The sequence below is a fragment of the Triturus cristatus genome, chromosome 4_2, assembly GCF_964204655.1.
Source record: "Triturus cristatus chromosome 4_2, aTriCri1.1, whole genome shotgun sequence".
In the NCBI taxonomy this organism is placed as follows: Eukaryota; Metazoa; Chordata; class Amphibia; order Caudata; family Salamandridae; genus Triturus; species Triturus cristatus.
In genome coordinates this window covers 500,360,292-500,384,626 of record NC_140586.1, presented here as the reverse complement: position 1 = coordinate 500,384,626, position 24,335 = coordinate 500,360,292, and the positions used below count along the sequence as shown (strand labels likewise).

At 49.3% G+C, this 24,335-nt stretch overlaps 1 protein-coding gene across 3 annotated transcripts in view; it reads left to right on the top strand.

Annotated features, from left to right (window-relative positions):
• The window catches only part of DNAI3 (dynein axonemal intermediate chain 3), a 958,656-nt gene that overhangs the window by 470,951 nt on the left and 463,370 nt on the right, over positions 1 to 24,335 (top strand). The window lies entirely within an intron of this gene.

The following is a 24,335-nucleotide window of genomic DNA, read 5'->3' as shown; positions in this document are numbered from 1 at the left end:
GAAGCATTATGTTAGAGGCCAGAGAGTGTATGCATGTACTAGTGTTTTGAGGGGCTAATAGGCAGAGTGTGGTGCAGCGTATGTGGTGGCACAGACAGTGTGTACTGGAATGGGCCAGTGTATGTTTTACAAGCTTTGAATGTGGCAACAAGGACAGTGGGTGCCTGGCTAGGGCTGCATATGATCGGGGTATGTGAAAAGGACACTGTGTGAGTGGCAGAGATCTTGGAGGATCCTGGGCAATGGGGCTAGTTTGAGGTTTGCAAGGGCATTGTGTGCCGGGTTGGGGCACTTTGTGAGCCAAAGATATAGTGAAGGAGAATGGGGCAGTGTTGTGGCGGTCAGTGGTGTGTGCCAACATTTACAACATCGCAGATGCATGCAAAGGGTATTGATAGCATACAGAACTAATAATGAAGTCAGTACACATAGTAACAGCAAATTACCTCCCTGATGGGCACAAAGATATGCCAGCTGTAATTAGCAAAACAGAGACAAAAATAGAAGCAAAATGGCGATGAACATGCTAAAAGCAGTGAAATAAAGTGAGTTGCAATGCATCTTGTGAATGTCTCCTTTATGTTTGATTGAAACAAGGATTTACTTCACAGAAAGCCTCAAGCTGCATCACAGAGAGGGAAACTGGTAAAGTTGTCTTAACAAACCGCAGTCTTGGAAAGGTTTCCTTATAACCTTGACTTCTCCCATGTTCTCAGAATCATGGTGGCAGCTTTACTCATGAAGAAGAAGCCCAACTATATATTTTGCACCAGAATTGCAGTACAATTTTGACAGCTAAGTAAATCTACTATGAAATCAGTTGACAGTGTGCAGAGGTCTCGGTGGAACAGGTAAAGGTCTCAAAAGAGAACTCATTATGTTAACACAGATGGAATACATTTAAACACATTGTTTTCACTTCAGCAAATAAACTTGACCACCAAAAATATCTCCTGACTGGCACAAAGGTTTAAGTATTTCAAGATGCCCTGCCGTGATGCTGGCATGTAGCCTGCTGTCTTAATTGATCTGGTGGCAAATACATGTCTTCCTTTAGACACTAATCCATCTTTCTCATATCCATCATCCTGTTTCTGGATCTAGTCTTCTTTATCAAAGGTCTGTGCTTCAGTGCGTACTTTTGTCAAAAATGGTTCACCACAATTTTTATCTTTTTTTTAAAGACCTTTATTGAAAGTTTCACATCAGGTTACATAAGTAAAAGGCAAATATGCAGCAAAGTACAATACATCGTGAAGACATTTGTAGATGAATGACATACATCTGGAACAAAGAGAGAGAGGTAGAGGCTGAAGTGGGGAAGGCATGTAGAGGAGCTAGAGGCTGACGGAACACCAACTTAAAGGGGGCAATAGGGAGTCAACAGCACACAGCAGGGGAGCAGCGCGTTCTACGGGCCAGTACTGGCAGCCGCCTTGGGCCAAACGCCGGTAGGGAGCGTGGGAGAGGCCTCAGGGGGGGACACGTTCCGACAGAGGAGGTAGGAAACTAGGGGGCCCCAAATATCGCGAGGTCGGCCAGCCACCGGTGTCAATTCCCAAAACTCGGACAAGAGCGCTTGGCAACGCGTGGCATCATCGAGCCAATCACTGACCTCAGGCGTGGCCCTACGACCCCAATGCATGGCGACTCTGCGGCATGCAAGAATGAGTAGCATGGCGGTAAGGTGGCGAGAGGCTTCCGGCAGTGTTTCACGAAGCCCAAGAGGCAGACCATCGGGTCCGGGGGGGATCAGAAGTGGAGGTAATCTCGGTGATGGTGGTACACACCTTGCACCAGTACGCAGAGACTCTCGGGCACAGCCATACCAAGTGAGAAAAGTCTGACGCAGGAGCCGAGCAGCGTAAGCATCTGTCACTGGGAACGAGTCCCATTCTGTAAAGCTGTGCAGGGGAGCGATATAGTCTGTGTAAATATTTAAAATGAATAAGGCGCAGGCGGTAATTAGGAGACAACCGTTTGGTCTGCTTGCAGCAGTATAGCCAGTCCTCCGGGGAAAGATCAGTGCCCAGATCCACGCTCCAGGCAAGGCGGGCTCGATCAGCTGATACGGGGAACACCGCCAACATGGTTGCATAAAGTCTGGAGACCAGTCTGCGAGGGGATATAGAAGTGTAAACCAGGTCAAGGGAAGCCATCGAGGGAGGGGGCTGGGGTAAAATGGGGTGCAGCTTCCGGCATGATGCCCTGAGTTGATAATAGAGCAGCGTATCCATCGGGCCGGAGTCAGCTGGAAGGGAGAAAAAGTTGCCATCAGGGTAGAGATCAGATAACACGGTCAGCCCTCGACTCGCCGCGCGTTTGACCATCCCAGCCGTGTGCAATGAGGGAAAGATCGGGTTGTAGGCAATAGGCATGGCATTGGCGGAAAGCAAGCTGGAGCCGGAGTATTTACGGAGACCCTCCCAAGCCCAGCGCATGGTCTCGACAGTGTCATACTCCCCACGCGTTGGCCTGGCGAGGACGAAAACGGCAGTCTGGAGGGGCGAGGGGGCCACAAAGTCAGCCTCCACCGCCACATGAGGCTGAAAGGGTGTGGGATGCAGCCAAAAATGAGTGGAGTGTGAGGAAGAAATGCACCGTGAGAGGAATGGGGACGTTGAGAAACAAGTATAAAAATTTCGGGAGCACGACCATCTTAGCGATGGCAATGCGCCCCGCTAGGGATAGTGGAAGACGGCGCCAAATGGGAAGTTTAGTCTCCAGCCAGTCAACCGCGCGACCGAAATTAGCCCTCCAGAGCTCGTCCACACTCCGACTGAGCCACACGCCTAGATACCTGGTGGGCCCGTAAACCCACTGGAATGGGTAGTCCGGAGTGAAGGGACAGTGGCATCCATCAGATGAAAGAGGATAGATTTGCTCCAGTTGACCTGGATGCCTGATAGACACCCGAAGCGCACCTCCTCACGAGTCATGGGACTGAGGTATTCTTGGGGATGGCGGACAGAAAGAGTGACGTCGTCTGCATACATGGAGATGATCAGAACCCAAGCTGCAAAACCCAGACCCCTCTGGGTGTGATGTTGACCAAGCCTGGCAGCGAGAGGCTCCATGGCCACTGCGAAAAGCATGGGAGACAGCGGACAGCCTTGTCTCGTGCCCCGAGAAATGGCGATGGGCTCAGTGACCTGACCATTGATTCGGAGGCGAGCAGTGGGTAGAGAGTAGAGGAGGTGGACCTTGCGTATAAAAACCGGGCTGAAGCCAAGGCAGGGGGGGGGGAGATAAAATAGGAAAGGCCATTTGAGGGTATCGAAGGCCTTGGTGGTGTCCAAAAGGGCAGCCACAGCCGGGAGAGTGGGGTTGATCTGGTGAAGTACGGCAAATATGGTCTGGAGGTTATACGATGTGGCACGCCCGGGAATGAAACCGGATTGGTCCGGTTGAATGATCATGGGCATGAGGGTTAAGAGACGGGAGGCCAGGAGCTTAGCAAATATTTTATTATCAGTGTTTATGAGGGATAAGGGACGGTAAGAGTCAAGAAGTCCAGGAGACTTGTTGGGCTTCAGAAGGAGTGTAAGCAGGGCCTCACGAAGGGACGGGGGGAAGTGGCCGGATTCAAAGGAGTCATTATACATAGCCGCTAGGTGTGGAACGAGGAGGGGCGCGAACGCCTTGTAAAAGGAGGCAGGCAAGCCATCGGAGCCCGTCGTCTTGTCCCCAGGCAAACTGTTAACGGCAGCCAAAATTTCTTCCTTAGAGAAGGGCTCGTCCAGATACTCGCGGTGACCGTCACCCAGCCAGAGAAGTTCCAGGGTGTCAAAGTACTGATCAAGGAGGTCCCGCAAAGGAGCGATCTCAGCAGTGTAGAGGTGAGTGTAGAAGGAGGTGACCCTAGATAGCATCTCAGATGGCGAGGTGGTGCGATCCGGGCCTCTGTCCTGAAGTGCTGTGATGTAGGAGGTGGCATAAGGCCGTCGTAAAAGATTTGCCAGGGTCTTGCCCGGGCAATCTCCCTCGCCATACCGGCGAGCCCTTTCCTCTCTACCCAGGAAGGAGAGTTCACTGTCGGCTTCTTGTTCAAACTCAAGGAGCTTACCCCGTAACTGAGCGAGGGGGTCGGGATTAGGGCAGAGAGAATGAGAGGAGTCGAGTGCCTTGATCTCCCCTGCCAATCGCCCAAGGACGCCATGAATGGAGCGCAACACACCAGATTGTTTGGAGATACATGCACCCCGAATTACCACCTTGAAGCTCTCCCAAAGTGTAGAGGGGGAGTCCACAGAGCCGGTATTTAGCTCAAAATAGTTCTCTATCGCAGTTTGGATTTTGTTGCGAAATACCAAATCGCGAAGGCCGTTGGGAGGCAGCCGCCAGCAAAGATGTGCTTCGGGGCATGTGGGGGGAGCAGGCTAAGGCGTACAGGGGCATGATCAGAAAGCGTGTGCGCCATGTGTTCTACAGATTATACCCATGCAAAGGCGTCCTGAATGGTGATCCAGAGGTCCAGATGAGACCAACAGCCCGTGGTGCCTGTGATGAAAGTGCCCTTGTGTGCCTCCGGGTGATTGTGCCATCATGCGTCAAGCAGAGAGTTTTTGGCTAACAGGGAAAGCAGGAGTGATGTGGAGCGCGGGTCCTGAGTGGTCAAGGGCAGCTGAGGGCGTGATGTTAAAGTTGCCCCACCATAGCAGGGCGGCAGGGCGCAGGGAGGAGATCTGCTGCCAGACCAGTGCAAAAAAGTCGGGGTCCTCAGTATTGGGGCCATAGATCGCAGCGAGGATCAGGGGCTGGGCCGAGAGTGACCCGAGGACGATGACATAGCGCCCTTCAGGATCTGCAGTGACCTGGGTAGTGTGCCATGGGAGCCCGCGTCATATGAGAATGGATACCCCACGGGAGTAACAGGATTAAAAGAAGGAGTGAACCTCTTACCAATCTCTGGAGTGAAGGCGATTGGCAGTGGCAGGTAACAGATGAGTCTCTTGAAGAAAGCCAATATCGACCTTGTGACGAATGAGGTGTGTATGTACGAGGCGGGCTTTCCGATGGTCATTAAGACCACGGACGTTCCAGGTCCAGATCGTGGTCTCTGTCATAATGTCATGTTTAGGGGATAGAGGCAGGGGTTGAACAGATGCAGAGCCGGTAGTGGAAGTGCTGCAGAAGAGATGTGCAGTGTGAAAGGCTATATGACCAAGGAGCCAGAGCAAATAAGGTTGTGGAACAAAACCAGCAACAGGCAACCAGAACCCGGGAACCCCACCCTGCCACCCACACCAACCCCCCAATCAGGTTGAGACCATATCCCCACCCACCCAGGGAACCCACAACAGGGAAATAGACAATCCAGAACAGAGGGGAATCATCCCGTGGAGACGTGGCTCAGCTCAGCGAACACCCCTGTCGCTGGTACAGGGTGGCCGAGCCTCAGGTGGGAGCGGACAGCAAATCCGTGGGACGTTAGAACCAGAGCTGCCTCTGGAGCAGGGCCGCACTAGGTATATAAACAAGAGGACAAAGCGAGCCATAGCAAAAAATAGCCATCATAGTGTATGTGGAGAGGAGGTAAGGGGTAAGGAGACAGTAACAGTGAATGTTCATCCAGCTGAAATCAGCCGCCGGGCCTGCAGGTCAGGAGGCAGGGGAGCGTCGGCAGTGGCTTGGGATGGGAATGTCCGGGTGAACAGAGGGTCCGTGTAATCAGGGTAGAAGGATAGTGAGTTCCCCTGATGGTGAATTTCACCCTTGTCCCTGGCGGCTCGCAGGATCGCATCTCGGTCCTGAAAGTTCAGAAGCTTGGTGATGATGGGACGGGCAGGTAAGCCAGGGGAGGGCCGAGGTCCCTAGGAGCGGTGGGCCCGCTCGACAATACAAACTGGGGAAGGGACCTCGCCAAATAGGTCCCGGATCAGCTGCTCAACGAAAGTCTCAGTCTTGCCGATGTTGGTGGACTCGGGCACGCCCATGATGCGGAGGTTACTTCTGTGGGAGCGCGCCTCCAAATCCTCATTCTTGGCCTTTATAAGTTCAAGGACCTTGTCCATCTGGAGAAGTTTATGGTGTTCCCGATTCGCCGCATCCTCGATATCAGAGACTCTCGTCTTGACCTGAGTGAGGCGCGTGTCGTGTGTGTCCACCCGCGCCTTGACAGTGTCCAGGGGGGCAGAGATGGTCCAGCTGAGCCGCGATGCCAGTGACCGCGGATTTCACGTCTAGCATGATGGCTCTAAGGTCATCTTTCCGAGTCGGGCCAGTCTCAGGCTGAGTAGCGGATTCGCCAGCATCCGAAGTTGCCCCCTCCTGCCGGGTCTGCCGGCATTGGTCAAAAGCCAGTTTGGGCTGTTTAGGATCCTTCTTCCCATGGTCGGGCCCACGTGTGCGCCAGAAAGCTAATGGCAGTGGGCGAAGAGACCAGGCCAGTATGGGGGGGGCCGCAGCCGAGTAGGAGCCCAAAGGTGAGGGCAAGCGAGAGGTTCAGAGGGGGCCCCGGGCCAGAGAGATTGTCGGGTGGCTGATGTGGCCCGCAATGGGAGGCAGAGTTCAGCAGGGCCGGCAGCAGCCGAAGAGTCCGTCTTGGAAGGACTGAGAAACCAGGGAGGGCAGATGGAGATGAGATAGCAGCGGCGGCGGCAGGCACCAGCGGGTGCCCCGGGAAGAAAATGGACCAGGCCAGAGAAGGGAGGCAGTCCGTAAGGGGACCAGGTCCAGGCTAGCCAGTTACCGCAGCTCGTCGTGCAGGGCGTAGGTCTCTGTAAGTCCTCCATCAATGCGCCCCAATTTTGCTAGCACTACCCTATTGTTCCCATTCACTAATACCCTTCCTTCCTTTCCCCAGCTTTACTGGTTCTCAAGGCATCATTCCTTTTTCGCAGCTTCCCAGGCACGTTGGCCCCCTGCTAACCCTGGTAAGTACTCCATCCACCAGGGTTCCCACAGTCTGCACCAGTACATGGTGCATTGCTATATCCCCCCCCTGGCGTGCCCTCACCATGCGTGCTCACTCGTAGAATCCACAGTCAGTTACTGTCCGCGTAATCGCACTACTTGTTACTCTATGCTTGGCCTCTCACATATCCTCATGTGCTTTTCCCTTTTTCTCATTTCGCTCACCTCCTGAATAGTGTTTATTTCTACATTTACTGTCACTGTTGGCCATTCGCTTGTGTATGGAGCCCTATCGCCTTTCTTGCTATTGTTCTTCCTCAATTGCCAAGGAAGATGTACAGTACTGCGGCTCACTGTTAGATTAATTTATCGTTAAAATCTCTTATGTACATTTTTGTTGCATATTATGTTCTCACTATTTCTCGGTTCAAGGAGTTCTATCCCTTGACCTTCTTTATTGTGTAATATTAACTGGGACCTATGGTTGATACCATGTTCTTTCCCCCTGTAGATTCCTCTTGCTCACACTCTTGTTGTCCTGATGATGATCTCTAACAAATGAGATCGAAACGCCGTCGACTTCTTTCTACAACCAAAACTCCTTCATTACATTGAATTATTGGGAGTTGTGTTTATTGTTATCAATGTGATGTATTTTTAAATGTCACCAACCCCTCAGTTCACGCACTTTCACTATTTTTGTGTGAGCACCTGAACTACACCCTGTAAACAAGTGATTCTCCATTTATGCCAATAATAAATGTGAGATCATTTCAACCTTGTGTCCCGTCATATACTGCGCAGCAAGTACTTATTTATTATTTTTGCTGCTCCCTTGACCTATGCATATTTAAGTAAGTGTAGCCTAGGCTACCCGAGGACCTAAGTGGCCTCTCTGGTACCATTGTTCATCTCTATTGCTGTAGGGCGTAGCTTCCAGGCAATGAGCAGAGAAGAACAGCGGTGGGTCCCTGAAGGTGGACTGCTAAGGGGCTTCAGTCCAGCTGGGAGGCCGCCTCTCGAGGGGGGGTGGAGGCAAGAGGATCAGTCCGTGCTGGCGGAGCGGAAATGTGGCGGTAAAAATAGGTCGCCGGGCCAGGCAGATGTAGCGCCCGCGGCGTCCGGGGGGGTGATGTGCTGGTCTGCAGGGAAGCTGGAGTGGAAGGCAGCAGGGAAGTCATAGTGCCAAGCGGGAGTGAAAATGGGAAAAGTTCCCATCAGACGGGATGAAATTCCATTCTGGATTGCTCAAAATACAAATCAGCTTGAAGCAGTTTTTCTCCATATGGGACTTCAAGATAAACATAGAATTCTCACAATGTGCCTACCATTGGGGATGGTTCTCCCGGTAGATGACTGCGCCACTTGTGGCACAGTATTTTCTGCGGTCTATACCATATCATATGTTACACCATCCATTGCTGTTTTGCCAGAGGTACTAAACCAGATCCAAAATAAATGCAGGGCAGTCCTGTCCCTGAACTTGGGGATGAAACTTGTTGGCAAATATGCCTTGGTCTCCGGAATTATTTTAAGCAATATTAAAGGTGAATCTGCAGCATTGGCAGTACGCCAGCGTTAGGCACAAGTGGCATTAGTGGATCAGGAGCGAGAACTGCCAAAAATGATTGCTGACACCTACACACCTATAGCTCGAGATAATTTGGGAGCCACACCAAATAAACCACAATTCAAGGATAATTCTGAAAGGGATACCTCAAAACCGGCACCTGAGTCCCCAAAAAACCACTGGGATAAAAAGAAAAATAAAGAAAAAGCTAAACCAAGGGGTGGATCTCCTCCACAGAAGCCCTCTGAAAAGGGCTATAATTTGCGCAACCGTGAGACAATAAACAGCCTGATAGGTATTATGCATGTCCTTCTCATTCTTTTCAGGAGTTATCCGAAAGACGCTCTGTGAGGGGAGGACGATCAGAGCACAGAAGAGTATGTGAAACCAGAGATGGGCTCACAGTGCTCTTCTGACTTCAAAATAAAAAAGGAAGAAAAGCGCTCACAACAAAAGCCTCAATTTTAAAAGAAGAAAGTGGCAGGGTTAAAAGTTAAGCATGCCACACATATTGAGGACTCTGCTTCTGAACGTGGAGTGGGCTCTGACTCTACTAGAACGGGAACTGGGCTCTGACTCTACTAGACACCGTAGCAGAAGCCATGATAGTTCACCAGAATCTCCAAGAGAATCTGGCGACAAGAGCAATTAGTGAGTAGGTCTAAGTGGAAACATCGGACTGGAGACTTAGGGTTTGATTTCGAGTTTAGCGGTGCAGCGGCTGGACCTCCCCACTGCCGCACCACCAACCCCTCATGAGAACCACCCGCCGTATTATGACATTTTAGTCACTGCCGGGCAGTTTCTTTGGTGTTCCCACGGCGGTGCCTATAAAATAGGCACTGCAATGGGAACGTCAAAGGAAATTCCAGCACGGCATGGACTGTGAAGTTCATACTGTGCTGGAACTGGGGGTGCATGCACACAGGGTGGCAATTTTGTGCCCCACTGTGTGTATCCACATAGAGTGCGGCACCCTTTCTTTTCTCACTGCCACTGTTTTCATGGAGGAAAGACCTCCATGAAATCAGTGGCAGTGAGGAAAGTCAAAATATGCTTGGCGGGACTGCGGCAGTCCTGCCAAGCATATTACTGCCTCAAGCCTGCCGCTGCACCGCCAGGAGATTGCGTTTCCCTGGCAAAGTCGGTGATCCCAGGGCAGCATGACGGCCAAAGTGGCATTCGGAAGACCACCATCGCCCCCCCACCACAAGTCTGGCAGTCCAAGACTCGTAATTAGGCCCTGAGTGTTCCAAGTAAGTTGTATGAATTACAACTCCAAATGGAGGATGATATTCATTGTGTGATTAATGTTGTCTTTTGGGAGAAATTTACATTTGGTTACAACATTCTATTGGCTGAAAAAGATTGGCCAATTTGAGTTTGTTAGACAAGTCCCACGAGGGGAAAGTATAATATTATCAGCTTTCTCTGACCTCATTCTAGAATCACTTAAACATACATACGCCAAGGAGTGGGCCTTTGCACAAGCACCAACATTATACCACAATCATGTGGGCTAGGAGGAATGATCCCCTTACCATATTATACCCATATGGTCAAGCCCACAAGTGAAACCACAATACCCCATTAAATATGAGGCTAAAGAACAGGTTAGAAAAATTCTAACACAACTTGAATATCACAGGGTAATTGAGACATGCACCTCCCTTGTAACCTCAATCCTTTGTTTCCAGTAGTGAAACCAGATCATTCGTATCGCTTATTCCTAGAATATAGACGATTAAACATTGATACTTGCACGTTTGCAGTGCAGAACGAGCACAGTGCAGTACTAATGAACAATATAGTGCACAAAAAATATAAAACTACGTTCAACAATTCAAATGACTTTTTCTGCCAAAACAATTTTGGCATTCGCCACAACGGTATAAGAACAGCCCAGGTTTGTTCTCTGCCCATGTGACAAAACTGTTGCAGAACCTTCACATGTTATATAAAGCAGTGAAACTATTAGCACCACCTAAGGATAGTCAAACAAAAGACTCTCTCGGTCCCTTGGTTTACAGAGTAACTAGGATTACTGACGAAATATCGAGAAGAAGAATATCGAATTGCCAAAATATCGAAGGAAAAATATAGAATGCCAAAATATCGAAGCCCTATCTCCAAACAGGTAAGTACAAAAATATAGAATCCTAAATATCGTTGTAAAAAATAGTTAGTCACAATATCGAATTTTTTTAAATGTCTTAAAATTAATGTAAAATTAATTAAATAAAACATATAATTAACTGCAACATACTTAAAAATAGTTAAATTACTTTAAAATTAATAAATAATTAATGTAAGTAAAAAAAATATTAATACATATATATTAACGTAATATTTATTTAAAAAAATCAATATTTTTTGCGTAGGATAGCGGGCGGGTAAAATTTACTATTACCACTCCAGTAAGTGCAATAGTAGGGAAAACGTTGGATAGCGGGAGGGTAAAAATTACTATTCCCACTCCAGAGAGTGCAACAGTAGGGAAAGCGTTGGGTAGCGGGAGGGTAAAAATTAGTATTCCGACTCCAGACAGTGTAATAAAAGGGAAAGCATTGGATAGCGTAGGGGTAAAAATTAATATTCACACTCCAGAGAGTGCAACAGTAGGGAAAGCGTTGGATAGCGGGAGGGTAAAATTTACTATTCGCACTCCAGTGAGTTCAACAGTAGGGAAAGCATTGGATAGCGTAGAGGTAAAAATTACTATTCCCACTCCAAAGAGCGCAACAGTAGGGAAAGCATTGGATAGAGTAGGGCTAAAAATCACTATTCCCACTCCAGAGAGTGCAACAGTAGGGAAAGCGTTGGATAGCGTAGGGGTAAAAATTACTATTCCCACTCCAAAGAGTGCAACAGTAGGGAAAGCGTTGGATAGCGTAGGGGTAAAAACTTACTATTCCCACTCCAGTGAGTGCAACTGTAGGGTAAGCGTTGGATAGTGTAGGGGTAAAAATTACTATTCCCACTCCAGAGAGTGCAACAGTAGGGAAAGCGTTGGATAGCGGGAGGGTAAAAATTATTATTCCCACTCCAGTGAGTGCAATAGTAGGGAAAGCGTTGGATAGCGTAGGGGTAAAAATTACTATTCCCACTCCAGTGAGTGCAACTGTAGGATAAGCGTTGGATAGCGTAGGGGTAAAAATTACTATTCCCACTCCAAAGAGTGCAACAGTAGGGAAAGCGTTGGATAGCGGGAGGGTAAAAATTATTATTCCCACTCCAGGGAGTGCAATAGTAGGGAAAGCGTTGGATAGCGTAGGGGTAAAAATTACTATTCCCACTCCAGTGAGTGCAATAGTAGGGAAAATAATAATTTAATATTTTATTAAAAATAAATAAATTATTAATACCAAATACAAATATTAAAATTAATTACCAATCACACAATATTTAACAATTAATTTATTATAAATACCAATGTTTTTTTATTATTAATAATTAACAACCAATTAATTTTCAATACCAAAAATTAATAAATAATATTAATACCAATTAATAATTATTTAAGAATAAATTAATTAGCAATATACAACAATTATTTCAATAATTAATTATTTACAATTAAATTAATTCCCACCATATTCCCCTATAAACCCACAACCCGCTAAAAATAATAAATTAATACAATTAACATAATTATCAATTAAACAATTAATACTAATTAATTACCAATTAATACAAATTATTTACCAATTAATAATTAATCAACAACCAATTAATTTTCAATACCAATTAATAATTACCTAATAACAATTAAATTACTTCCCACCCTATTCCCCTATAAACCCACAACCCGCTACAGAAGTAAAACGCAAAATTAAATTAAAAATAATTAATAATTCCTAAAAATTATTATTTAATGTACTATAATTAAATTACTTCCCACCCTAATCCCCTATAAACCCACAACCCGCTACGGAATTAAATTACACAAAAATTAAATAACATAAAATTCATTACTTTAAAAATATTCAAACATACATTCCAAAATTTATACATACTTTTAACACATATACTAACACTTAAAACACTATAAAAAAATCGATATTTTTAACAACTATATTATGACTGTCGATATTACTTACTTCTATATTATTTAAATCGATATTTTATTTCTTACCTGATTTTCGATATTCTTCACCACTATATTTTCGCAATTCGATATTCTGTCCATTCTATATTAAAAACTCGATATTCTGTCCTGTCGATATTTTGAATTCGATATTATGTCTGTTTACCAGTAACTAAGGGCACAAAAACAAAACTGTAGCAGGCAGGAGAAAATATGGAGATGAAACTATAATGAGACTGAGAAGACTAATTACAATCTCTGCCTAGCTGCATGCAAGTCTATTATTCTTAAAGAGAAAACGTCCCATTTTACCAAAAAGATAGAGGAGACAAAAAATTCCTCAAAATAACTTTTTCAAACAGTGACTAAGCTAACCACTGATATATTTGATACATCCAACTCAAGCGGGCAATCCTTCTGCAATAGCCTAGCAGAGTTTGTTGTGGAAAAGGTGGAAGCAGTTTACAACCTATTTTCTTCCTCTACTCCCAATTCAGATAGTATCATGGCCCCCACCGGTACATGCAAGAAAGGATCAAGTCTCTGTAAATTTATACCACCCACCCTAGAACAGATAACTAACTCACTGAAAATAACATCGTCTGGCTCCCCACACGACCCATACCCTCCAAAGATAGCCAGCTTAATGATGGAGACTATCGACCCCATCTTACAGCCATCTTCCAGATCATTACTTCGACTGGCCAATTTCCATCTATTTCGAAGAGACCCTCAATTTTCACATTATTTTTTTAAAAAAAGCAACTTTAGACCCCAAAAACCCTGGTAGTTATCGCCCTATATCACGGCTCCCTCTTCCCTCTAAGATTTTTGAAAAGATAATAAACACTCGCTGATGTACCATATTCAATCCACTGACCACCCATACATCACGCAGTTCGGTTTCTGCAGCACCCATAGCCAGAAAACAGCCTTGATCAAGGCAACTGAAGAAATCATGCAGGCGCTCGATCAGAGCCGAAGGGCAGCACTTGTACTTCTTGATCTCTCAGCTTTTTTTGATACGGTAGGTCACAGAGTGCTATTAAACCATTTATCTGAAATCAATATTATCGGCGCTGCATAGGACCTACTGAAGTCCTTTCTTTCTGACAGAGAACAGTCTGTTAGACTTTGGGAGTTTGTATCTCAATCTTTCTTTTGTTCCCAGAGGTGTCCCTCAAGGATCTTCACTGACTCCCACCATATTTAATATTTATATCACACCTATGGCCAATTTAATCAAAAGCTATGGCTTTTCCTTGATGTCCTATGCAGACAGCACCCAGATTTTTGTCTCACTGTCCAAAGAGGACTCAGGAGAAAGCACCAGATTCTGTGACTGCAAGCAGGTAGTCAACTCTTGGCTGAGCAGGAACTGTCTCAAGTTAACTTCAGAATCAGATAAAACCAAAGTAATACTCTTTGGAGCACAAACACCCTTCTGGACCCCATCATGTTGGCCAGCAGATATGGGCCCTATGCCTGTCTTCTTTACCAAGGCCCAAAATCTGGGAGTTCTGATTGACCGTAAATTAACTTACACAAATCAAGTCTGTGTCCTTTCATCTTCGGTATTTCTCACTTTGAGAATTCTATAAAAGATCCTCACTTTTATCCCCTTGTACCTCCAAAAAACACTTATTGCATCACTAGTGTTGTCTAAACTGGAATATTGTAACAGTTTACTACTCACTGCACATCATCACATCCTTAACACGGTAGAGGTACTACAAAATGCGGCAGCAAGACTCCTGCTAAAGAAACTCAAACATCACACTATAGCCATAGCCATCAAAAACCTGCACTGGCTCCCTATCAGACAGAGGTGCACTTTCAAAGCACTCTGCATTGCTTACAAGGCACTCTATAGCCTAGGTTCCACCTGTCTTCAACAAAGTTTGAACTGGTACAACCCAGGTAGGTCTCTATGATCTGCCTCTGCGAAACACATTGTTGTACCCAGATTTAAACTATCCACCTGCGGCAGGCGAAGCTTCTATTTAGGCACGTCTAAAACTTGGAACGCCTTACCATTACACATTAAAAATGCGCCCAATCTGTTGAACATTAGGAAACAACTTAAGACTTGGTTCTTTAGCATCTGCTAGACATATCTGTTTAATCTCTCTCCATTATTAAAGCCAGCACCAAGACTCTTTTGGGTAACCAAGAGCTTTAGAAGACTTAATAACATAACATATTATCAGCAGGATGCCTCGGCTCCTGGATTTTTGGATTGTGGCTCATCCTCTGCTGACTCACACCTTCAGTGGCTGCTGATTGGGTTGGATACAGCCATGTTTGTTTTTTGGAACTTGTGACTGGGGTGCCCATGGAAAGATCGTCAGCGGAACTTGGCAGCAATATTGTTTCGTCAGACTCTCTGACCATTTAAACACACGTGTAATTTTGAGAAGAAAACACCTTTTTTTTAATCTGCCTATTTTTACAGGCAAAATTGCTTTCAATATACCATTATTAAATGGTGCATTTTGGCCTTCCTTCTGCTTTAATTATTAAAAGTGTAGTCGTTTTAGGAATTGTTAGGTTACATGTGCAAGTTAAACTTAGTTTTATTAATATTTTGGGGGGATTAATATAAAGCTTTATTAAGTCACCTTACAGACTAGTAGGGGTGTCGTGAGTTTACATAGGCCCGGGCACAAACTCTTACATTTTACATCTTCATGTTTAAAGTTTACATCTTTTTGAGAATAACTTTTATCACACATTTCCTTGAGTGACCTCATGAGTTAATATACTTAGAAATGGTTTTGCTTACAGTTACACATTTTCGTAGGCACATTATGAGACCTTGGAACATTCTGTGCAAAGACTTAGGTGCCGATTACGATCCGGTAAAAAAAATCCCCGTACGACTCGTATCCGGTCTTTTTACCGTACGAATCGTACAAGTGCCGTACAAACTGCCAATTACGATTCGCATGGGAAAAAGTCCATACGAATCGCATTGGGAAGTATTCCCCACACGTCCTCGGGTCGGAAAAAGTGTCCGACACGTCCACGGACGATTTACCGTACAAATGTGAAATGTGAAGTCCGACCGGGGAATCACGATCCATCCCGTGCGTCCGATGTTACAACCGCATGGAAAAAACACCGTCCGCACCGAACTCCCATAGCAACCATGGAGACATGTGCCCGCATACGCGCCCAACACTCCCCCCAGCCCCCGTACGTTCGAGTCGTACCCCCCGTGTATGTACACCCGTGTACGTGTCGTACCCCCCGTGTATGTACACCCCTGTACGTGTCGTACCCCCCGTGTATGTACACCCCTGTACGTGTCTTACCCCCCCATGTATGTACACCCGTGTACGTGTCGTACCCCCCGTGTATGTACACCCGTGTACGTGTCATACCCCCGTGTATCTACACCCGTGTACGTGTCGTACCCCCGTGTATCTACACCCGTGTACGTGTCGTACCCCCGTGTATGTACACCCGTGTACGTGTCGTACCCCCCGTGTATGTACACCCGTGTACGTGTCATACCCCCCGTGTATCTACACCCGTGTACGTGTCGTACCCCCGTGTATCTACACCCGTGTACGTGTCGTACCCCCGTGTATCGACACCCGTGTACGGGGGGTGTCGTACCCCCGTGTATCTACACCCATGTACGTGTCGTACCCCCCGTGTATCTACACCCGTGTACGTGTCGTACCCCCGTGTATCTACACCCCTGTACGTGTCGTACCCCCGTGTATGTACACCCGTGTACGTGTCGTACCCCCGTGTATGTACACCCGTGTACGTGTCGTACCCCCGTGTATCTACACCCATGTACGTGTCATACCCCCGTGTATCTACACCCGTGTACGTGTCGTACCCCCCGTGTATGTACACCCGTGTACATGTCGTACCCCCCGTGTATCTACACCCATGTATGTGTCGTACCCCCCGTGTATCTACACCCGTGTACGTGTCGTACCCTCGTGTATCTACACCCGTGTACGTGTCGTACCCCCCGTGTATCTACACCAGTGTACGGGTGTGTCGTACCCCCGTGTATGTACACCCCTGTACGTGTTGTACCCCCATGTATGTACACCCGTGTACGTGTCGTACCCCCCGTGTATGTACACCCGTGTACGTGTCGTACCCCCGTGTATCTACACCCGTGTACGTGTCGTACCCCCGTGTATCTACACCCGTGTACGTGTCGTACCCCCCGTGTATCTACACCCGTGTACGTGTCTTTTTGAGAATAACTTTTATCACACATTTCCTTGAGTGACCTCATGAGTTAATATACTTAGAAATGGTTTTGCTTACAGTTACACATTTTCGTAGGCACATTATGAGACCTTGGAACATTCTGTGCAAAGACTTAGGTGCCGATTACGATCCGGTAAAAAAACTCCCCGTACGACTCGTATCCGGTCTTTTTACCGTACGAATCGTACAAGTGCCGTACAAACTGCCAATTACGATTCGCATGGGAAAAAGTCCATACGAATCGCATTGGGAAGTATTCCCCACACGTCCTCGGGTCGGAAAAAGTGTCCGACACGTCCACGGACGATTTACCGTACAAATGTGAAATGTGAAGTCCGACCGGGGAATCACGATCCATCCCGTGCGTCCGATGTTACAACCGCATGGAAAAAACACCGTCCGCACCGAACTCCCATAGCAACCATGGAGACATGTGCCCGCATACGCGCCCAACACTCCCCCCAGCCCCCGTACGTTCGAGTCGTACCCCCCGTGTATGTACACCCGTGTACGTGTCGTACCCCCCGTGTATGTACACCCCTGTACGTGTCGTACCCCCCGTGTATATACACCCCTGTACGTGTCGTACCCCCCATGTATGTACACCCGTGTACGTGTCGTACCCCCGTGTATGTACACCCGTGTACGTGTCATACCCCCCGTGTATCTACACCCGTGTACGTGTCATACCCCCCGTGTATCTACACCCGTGTACGTGTCGTACCCCCGTGTATCTACACCCGTGTACGTGTCGTACCCCCGTGTATCTACACCCGTGTACGTGTCATACCCCCCCGTGTATCTACACCCCTGTACGTGCCGTACCCCCGTGTATGTACACCCGTGTACGTGTCGTACCCCCCGTGTATGTACACCCGTGTACGTGTCGTACCCCCCGTGTATCTACACCCGTGTACGTGTCGTACCCCCGTGTATCTTCACCCGTGTACGTGTCGTACCCCCGTGTATGTACACCCGTGTACATGTCGTACCCCCGTGTATCTACACCAGTGTACGGGTGTGTCGTACCCCTCGTGTATGTACACCCCTGTACGTGTTGTACCCCCATGTATGTACACCCGTGTACGTGTCGTACCCCCCGTGTATGTACACCCGTGTACGTGTCGTACCCCCGTGTATCTACACCCGTGTACGTGTCGTACCCCCGTGTATCTACACCCGTGTACGTGTCGTACCCCCGTGTATCTACACCCGTGTACGTGTCATACCCCCGTGTATCTACATCCGTGTACGTGTCGTACCCCCCGTGTATCTACACCCGTGTACGTTAGAGTCGTACCCCCACCCGCGTATGCATGGAGCGTACCCCCACCACAACATCCTAAGTACGGAGCGCACCCCAGGCCCCAACATCACAACCGCATGTACGAGTCGTACCAAGCCACACACAAGGACAGCACTGTACAACAAAATGGGCCATGTACACACCGTACACACGCTAAAAACGCATGTACACAACCAGGACAAACCAAAACGACACAAGAATACACCATTCGAATGGCACAAAGCCACAAAACATGTCCAACAACCACTAAAACAACACATTCACTGACCTGCAACTGCCAAAAACAAACAGAGGCCCAAAACACCACCACTCCTTATAACACACCCACCCAAAGTTCAAACACAGCCACACCCACCAATGGACCAATAAAAAGGGCCCACACACACAAACCATGAGCCTTTGCAAGAGACTCACTGCTGCCAGACCCCACAGACAACCCACAGCACCATACTTGAACCTTTACTACACCTTACACTTGCACACCTTCACACACACACCTTCACAAACACCCCCTCATCACATTCACACACACACCCAAACAACCACACCCACACACCCACAACCATCCACACCCCCCCCACCATCCACACCCACACCCCTCACCATGCCCACCAACAAGAATCCAAAGTTCACTAGCCGAGAGTTGGAGGTCCTTGTCGATGAAATCCTCAGAGTCGAGCCACACCTCTTTGGAACATTGGTCAGACAGACCAGCATTTCAGCATAAACAGCCATGTGGCAGACCATCATAGATGCTGTGAATGCTGTTGCGGACACCAGAAGGAACAAGCAGGAATGCCAAGCCAGGTGGTACGATCTGCGGAGGAGGGTCCGAGCCAAGATGACGGATGAACACAACCAGGCCAACGTCACTGGAGGAGGGCCGTCCCGCAGACCCGTACACTACCATCCCTGGGAGGAGAGGGTGATGGCCATACTGCCGGTGGAGGCAGTGGAGGGATTAGGAGGACTCCGAGACCCGGGTGAGTACACAAACAACGCACCTCACATGGGGGGAACGTCATCCACAACCAAACTCACAAACAGGCACGCAACCACCCCAAGCTATCGCATGACTCAACCACACTCCACGAACATGCACATGCCACTGGCGCCACCATGCCCCATGCACCCAGCTGGACAATGTCAAGTCACAGGCCACAGAAGACACCAACACATGACACGGTAAGCCGGATGGCGGAAGGGTGGGCCCAAAAAATCACATAGTGCAACTCAGAAGCAGACAACAATGCCCCCTGCCCATATGGCCTAGGTCACAGCCAGACAAACAGTGTGTCCCCACACAGGAAAGACTTGCCAACAAATGGCGGACGCCTTGCATTAACACATGGGGGTGACGGCACGTTCTTGCACATGACAGCAGCTAATGAACAGCCAACACTGTGAAAGAGTGGCAGCACACACCACCACAGCAGCAGTGCAGACACAACACCCAATGGGTGCCTGGAGATCAGAAACAAACTCACATCAACAATCCAAGGCCCATTCAAAGATCTGCAAAAAGTGTGTGCACAGTAAGCTGGGCTGAGGTGACAGAGGGTGACACACAGAGGGAGGGAGAGGGGGACAGAGAGGGAGGGAGACACAGGGAGACGGACAGAGGGAGGAGGCTGACACACAGAGGGAGGGAGAGGGGGACAGAGAGGGAGGGAGACACAGGGAGACGGACACAGGGAGGAGGCTGACACACAGAGGGAGGGAGAGGGGGACAGAGAGGGAGGGAGACACAGGGAGACGGACAGAGGGAGGAGGCTGACACACAGAGGGAGGGAGAGGGGGACAGAGAGGGAGGGAGACACAGGGAGACGGACAGAGGGAGGAGGCTGACACACAGAGGGAGGGAGAGGGGGACAGAGAGGGAGGGAGACACAGGGAGACGGACAGAGGAAGGAGGCTGACACACAGAGGGAGGGAGAGGGGGACAGAGAGGGAGGGAGACACAGGGAGACGGACAGAGGGAGGAGGCTGACACACAGAGGGGGGGAGAGGGGGACAGAGAGGGAGGGAGACACAGGGAGAGCAAATCAGCCTTGTGGTGTGTGGGAATGTGTGCCAGTCAGCAGGTGGACTGCGTGCATGTAGACAAGGGTGGCCAGTGCCAGCACCCCCCCTCTCCTCCATGGCAAAACACAGGGCCATGTCACAACCTGTGCACGAGCACAACGATAGCTACCTGCATCATATAAGTGTGTGGAACAACTGCATGTGCCCACGTACAGTGCCACACGGAAGGCGCCAATGCACGGCTTGCCACACCTGCCCACTCCACTGCTGACTGCAGTCACACTTGACGCAGCAAGTAAGACTGTGCCACACATAGGTAAAGTCGCCAAAGCTGTGCCCAAGGGGCATACCCATGCACAAGTGCACTGTGAGTGGAATGCAAGACATATCCAAATTCCCAGAGGAAATGTGCCAACTTTGAAACTAATGAAACATGGATGTTGCATGGTACAACATTAACATTGTCTCTCTCACACACAGGTCAACGTCGTGGATCACCCCCCAACACTGGGGGGGAAGACTCACAGGACCCGGGTCGGCGGGATGAAGGAGCCACCGGCAGCGACGACTCTCACCACTCTGTGGATGAGCCCGACCCCGACCAACCTGGCCTCTCTGGTGTCCAACGACCTGCAGCACCTGCGTCAGGTACAACGGGGCCAACCACCACCCCCACTCCTGCCACATCCCAGGAGACACCCAGGATCCCTGCCCCACCACCACAAAGCAGCCAGGCTGGCCAGGAGGGACACGGTGTCCCGGGCACCCAGGAGGAGGCAGGCGACAACGCCAATGCCACCCCTCAGGGGTCCTGGAGACCCGATGTGCCCACAAGGGCAGGCCAGGTGCAAGTGGGCAGGGGTGGTGGGAGTGGAGGACGGCGGAGGTGCCAGCCTGACCAGTTGGCTGGGAAACCGGTATTTTCCCATGTCCGAAACATCCTGGACACATACCGGCAGGACACCACGGGCATGGCCCAGGTTGTGTCCACCCTCAACAATATGAAGGGGACCCTCGATGAGATCAAGACCCAGCAGGCCCAGCAACATGCGGAGCAACATGCCTGTCTACTGCAACACCAACGGAGGATGGAGGACAGACAGGCTGAGCTTGTGACGGTGTTCACGGGAATTCACAGTACACTCCGTCGGATGGCCGACAACATGGGCAACCCTCCCTGTGCCAGAAGGCGTAGAACATCACCACCCACTGGGAGGGATCAGGAGGAGGAGGAGGAAACATCCGATGGAGTTTCCCAAACATCGTCACGGCCTGCTTCTGAGGGTCCCCACAGGAGGGCGGGTCGTCCACGGAAAAGACCGTGAGGGTCGGCGCTACAGCACCATCTCCCAGGACACCTGGCCTGGCACCTGGCCCACTGGAGCAACAGCAGCACAGCATCAAAAGACATTCTCTGCCACATGGCCTTGCTGGTCACTGTCTGACCAATGTTGCCAAAGACTGTGGCATGGACTCTGAGGATTTCTAATGGCAAGGACACCAACTCCCCTAGTGAACTTTGGATTCCACACACCCGGAAAGCCCCTCATGTCAAACCCCCCCCCCCCTAAAATAAAATGTCACACCATGAAGAGAAGATGCCTGCTGGTTGCATTATTACCTTACATGTGTCTTGTAAAGTCTAAACATGCCTGAGTTCTCTTTTGACTTCAACCATCCACACCCTGTGGCCTGAGTCTGGCACAGGACATACGGGTCACAGTGTATTAGGTAAGACAGACATGGAGCACCATACACACCCGTGATGGGCCCAACCAGCTGAGGGGGTGGCCGCACAACCGTGCCGACAAACATATTGAGTACAGCAACAGTCATGCGCAGAGGTCAGGGATCATGTCGAGTGTCCTGGGGGGCACCCAGGTATGTGTAGACAGGTGGCAGAACCATGTCCTGCAAGCTTGAGTCAGGTGGATGCAGAGAATGGTGGCCTGGCCAATGTTGGATGCATGGGGATGGCACATGTCACAATACCCACACAGTCATGGACATCATGCACAATACACAGTCTAATCCCACACAAACAGCTTGCATCTTGCTACTCGACACATAGACACATAGCCACTATCACGGAAAACCATGCCAGACATGCCGGATGCACCGTGGCAACACACCAGCATTGACTGAGAAGAGGCCCCTTGGAGGCATAGGGACACCTTTATTAGTCATGTATTCGGGATTGCAGAGGCAACTCGAAGTACACATGAACAGTTCATGTGGAGTAACATGTGGGTCCAACACTGGAACCCCCCTTCTGCAGCACAAATGCGTGATAGCCATGAAACTGGCACACAAGTGTCGGCTAACAGCTAAACACCCCCTGCTGCTCACGGAGAGCCTGCCATACACCATTGATCCGCTGATGTGGAAGTCCCACAGCATGTCAAGCCAATGCAAACCGTATGTGTCCGAGGGCAGTGTAACACACATTGATGCCATCATCACATTCCACAATCCCATCACTGATGACTGCCAACAAGTCTGACCATCTATTCAGGTGTACCCAGCTGCATGTCATGTGTACCATGGTGATGCAACATGTCTGCAGAGGAACCAAACATCGACAGGGGCAGTGTGCATACATCGTCAACAACTGCCACACCCAATACACCCCTGATGCATCCCTTACCCTAAGGAGACTTCCAAACGTGTCCGTGCCTGTAACGCTGAGTCAGCACACGATGACGTGTCCATGAGGAATAGCAGTGCCACAACAATGCAAGCAGCAGACGGCATGCGCAAGTACCTGGGGAAGAGAGACACACAAGAAGTCACCCACAAAAAGCACAGCCACTTGCATGTGCATGTACTCGACACATGTATGGATGACAACATGCTAGGTCACAATTATGACGGGGAAATACACCCATCACTGGCACCATCACTCCAGTGACACATCCACACACACCTCTGACTCACGTGCCATACATGCAGGTGGAGACACACATCGCAACACATGCCACACGGGGACCAATGCGTGCACACTCAGACACTGGTACTCACCACTAAGCAAAGAAGTCGCGTATGAGCCGAGTCCGGATGTCCTCTTGCGGCTCCACATCCTCCACATCACTAGCCCCATTGCCAAGCCCTTCGTCCTCCACAGGTGGATGGTCCTGGTCATCTTGATCCAGGATGAGTGGCACAGCTTTCTCAACTGCCATGTTGTGCAGCATGCAGCAGACCATGAAGATTTTGCAGACCTTCGCCGGGGCATATGGGAGGGCGTCGCCGGTCTTGTGGAGGCATCTGAATCGGCTCTTCAGGAGGCCAAACGTCCTCTCTATCACTCGCCTTGTCCGGCCATGGGCGGTGTTGTAGCAGAGCTGGGCCAGCGTGATGGGGTTGCGGAGAGGTGTGATCAGCCATGGCATGTTGGGATAGCCAGCGTCCCCTACATGGAAAACACATGGACATAAGTAGGACAGGAGAAGCGGTCGTGCTGGAAGTCTACGCAAAATACAGGACAGACAGAGTGTACCCACCAACAACACATGCTCGTTCGTTGCGCAGCTGCGTCATCATGATGTAGGCATCGTGTGCTGATCCTGGAAAACGAGCACAGACATGTGAAATCACCATGTTGGACAGACACACCACAAGGGCATTGATGGAGTGGTAGTGCTTGCGATTCCGGTACGCTACCTCCTGTGCCTGTGGTGGTACCAAAGCCACATGTGTCCCATCTATGGACCCAATGACATGGGGCATCCCTCCCAGGGCATAGAATCCACGCTTGACCCCAGTCAACATTTCTGGGGTAGGAAAATGGATGAAGTCATCCAGGTGAATCAACATGGCCTCTAAGAAATCATGCAGCACACGGCAGAACATGCTCTGGGACATGCCACCAACATGAGCTATGGTATTTTGAAAGGTACCCGTGGCTAGAAAATGTAGGGCTGCCATTTCCTTCAGCTTGGGTGTCAGTGCCGTAGGATACCTGTGCTGCGGTTGCAGGTGTGGTGCCAGTCTCGCCGTCAACTCCAGAATCAACGGTTGGGGGAAGCGGTAGCACCGGATACAGTCATTCTCCCGCATGGCAGCCAAGTCCGGAATTGGTCGGGCAAGAGGCGGCGCTCTGCAGTAATTTGGAAGTGACAAGGAAGAGTGAGTGCACCACAACAACAATTTATTTGTACTGAGCACATGTTAATCTGTCAATACACATATGCTACACATATGCTACATACGGAGTCAGGTATGTGCTACATGCCCTGGACACGTAT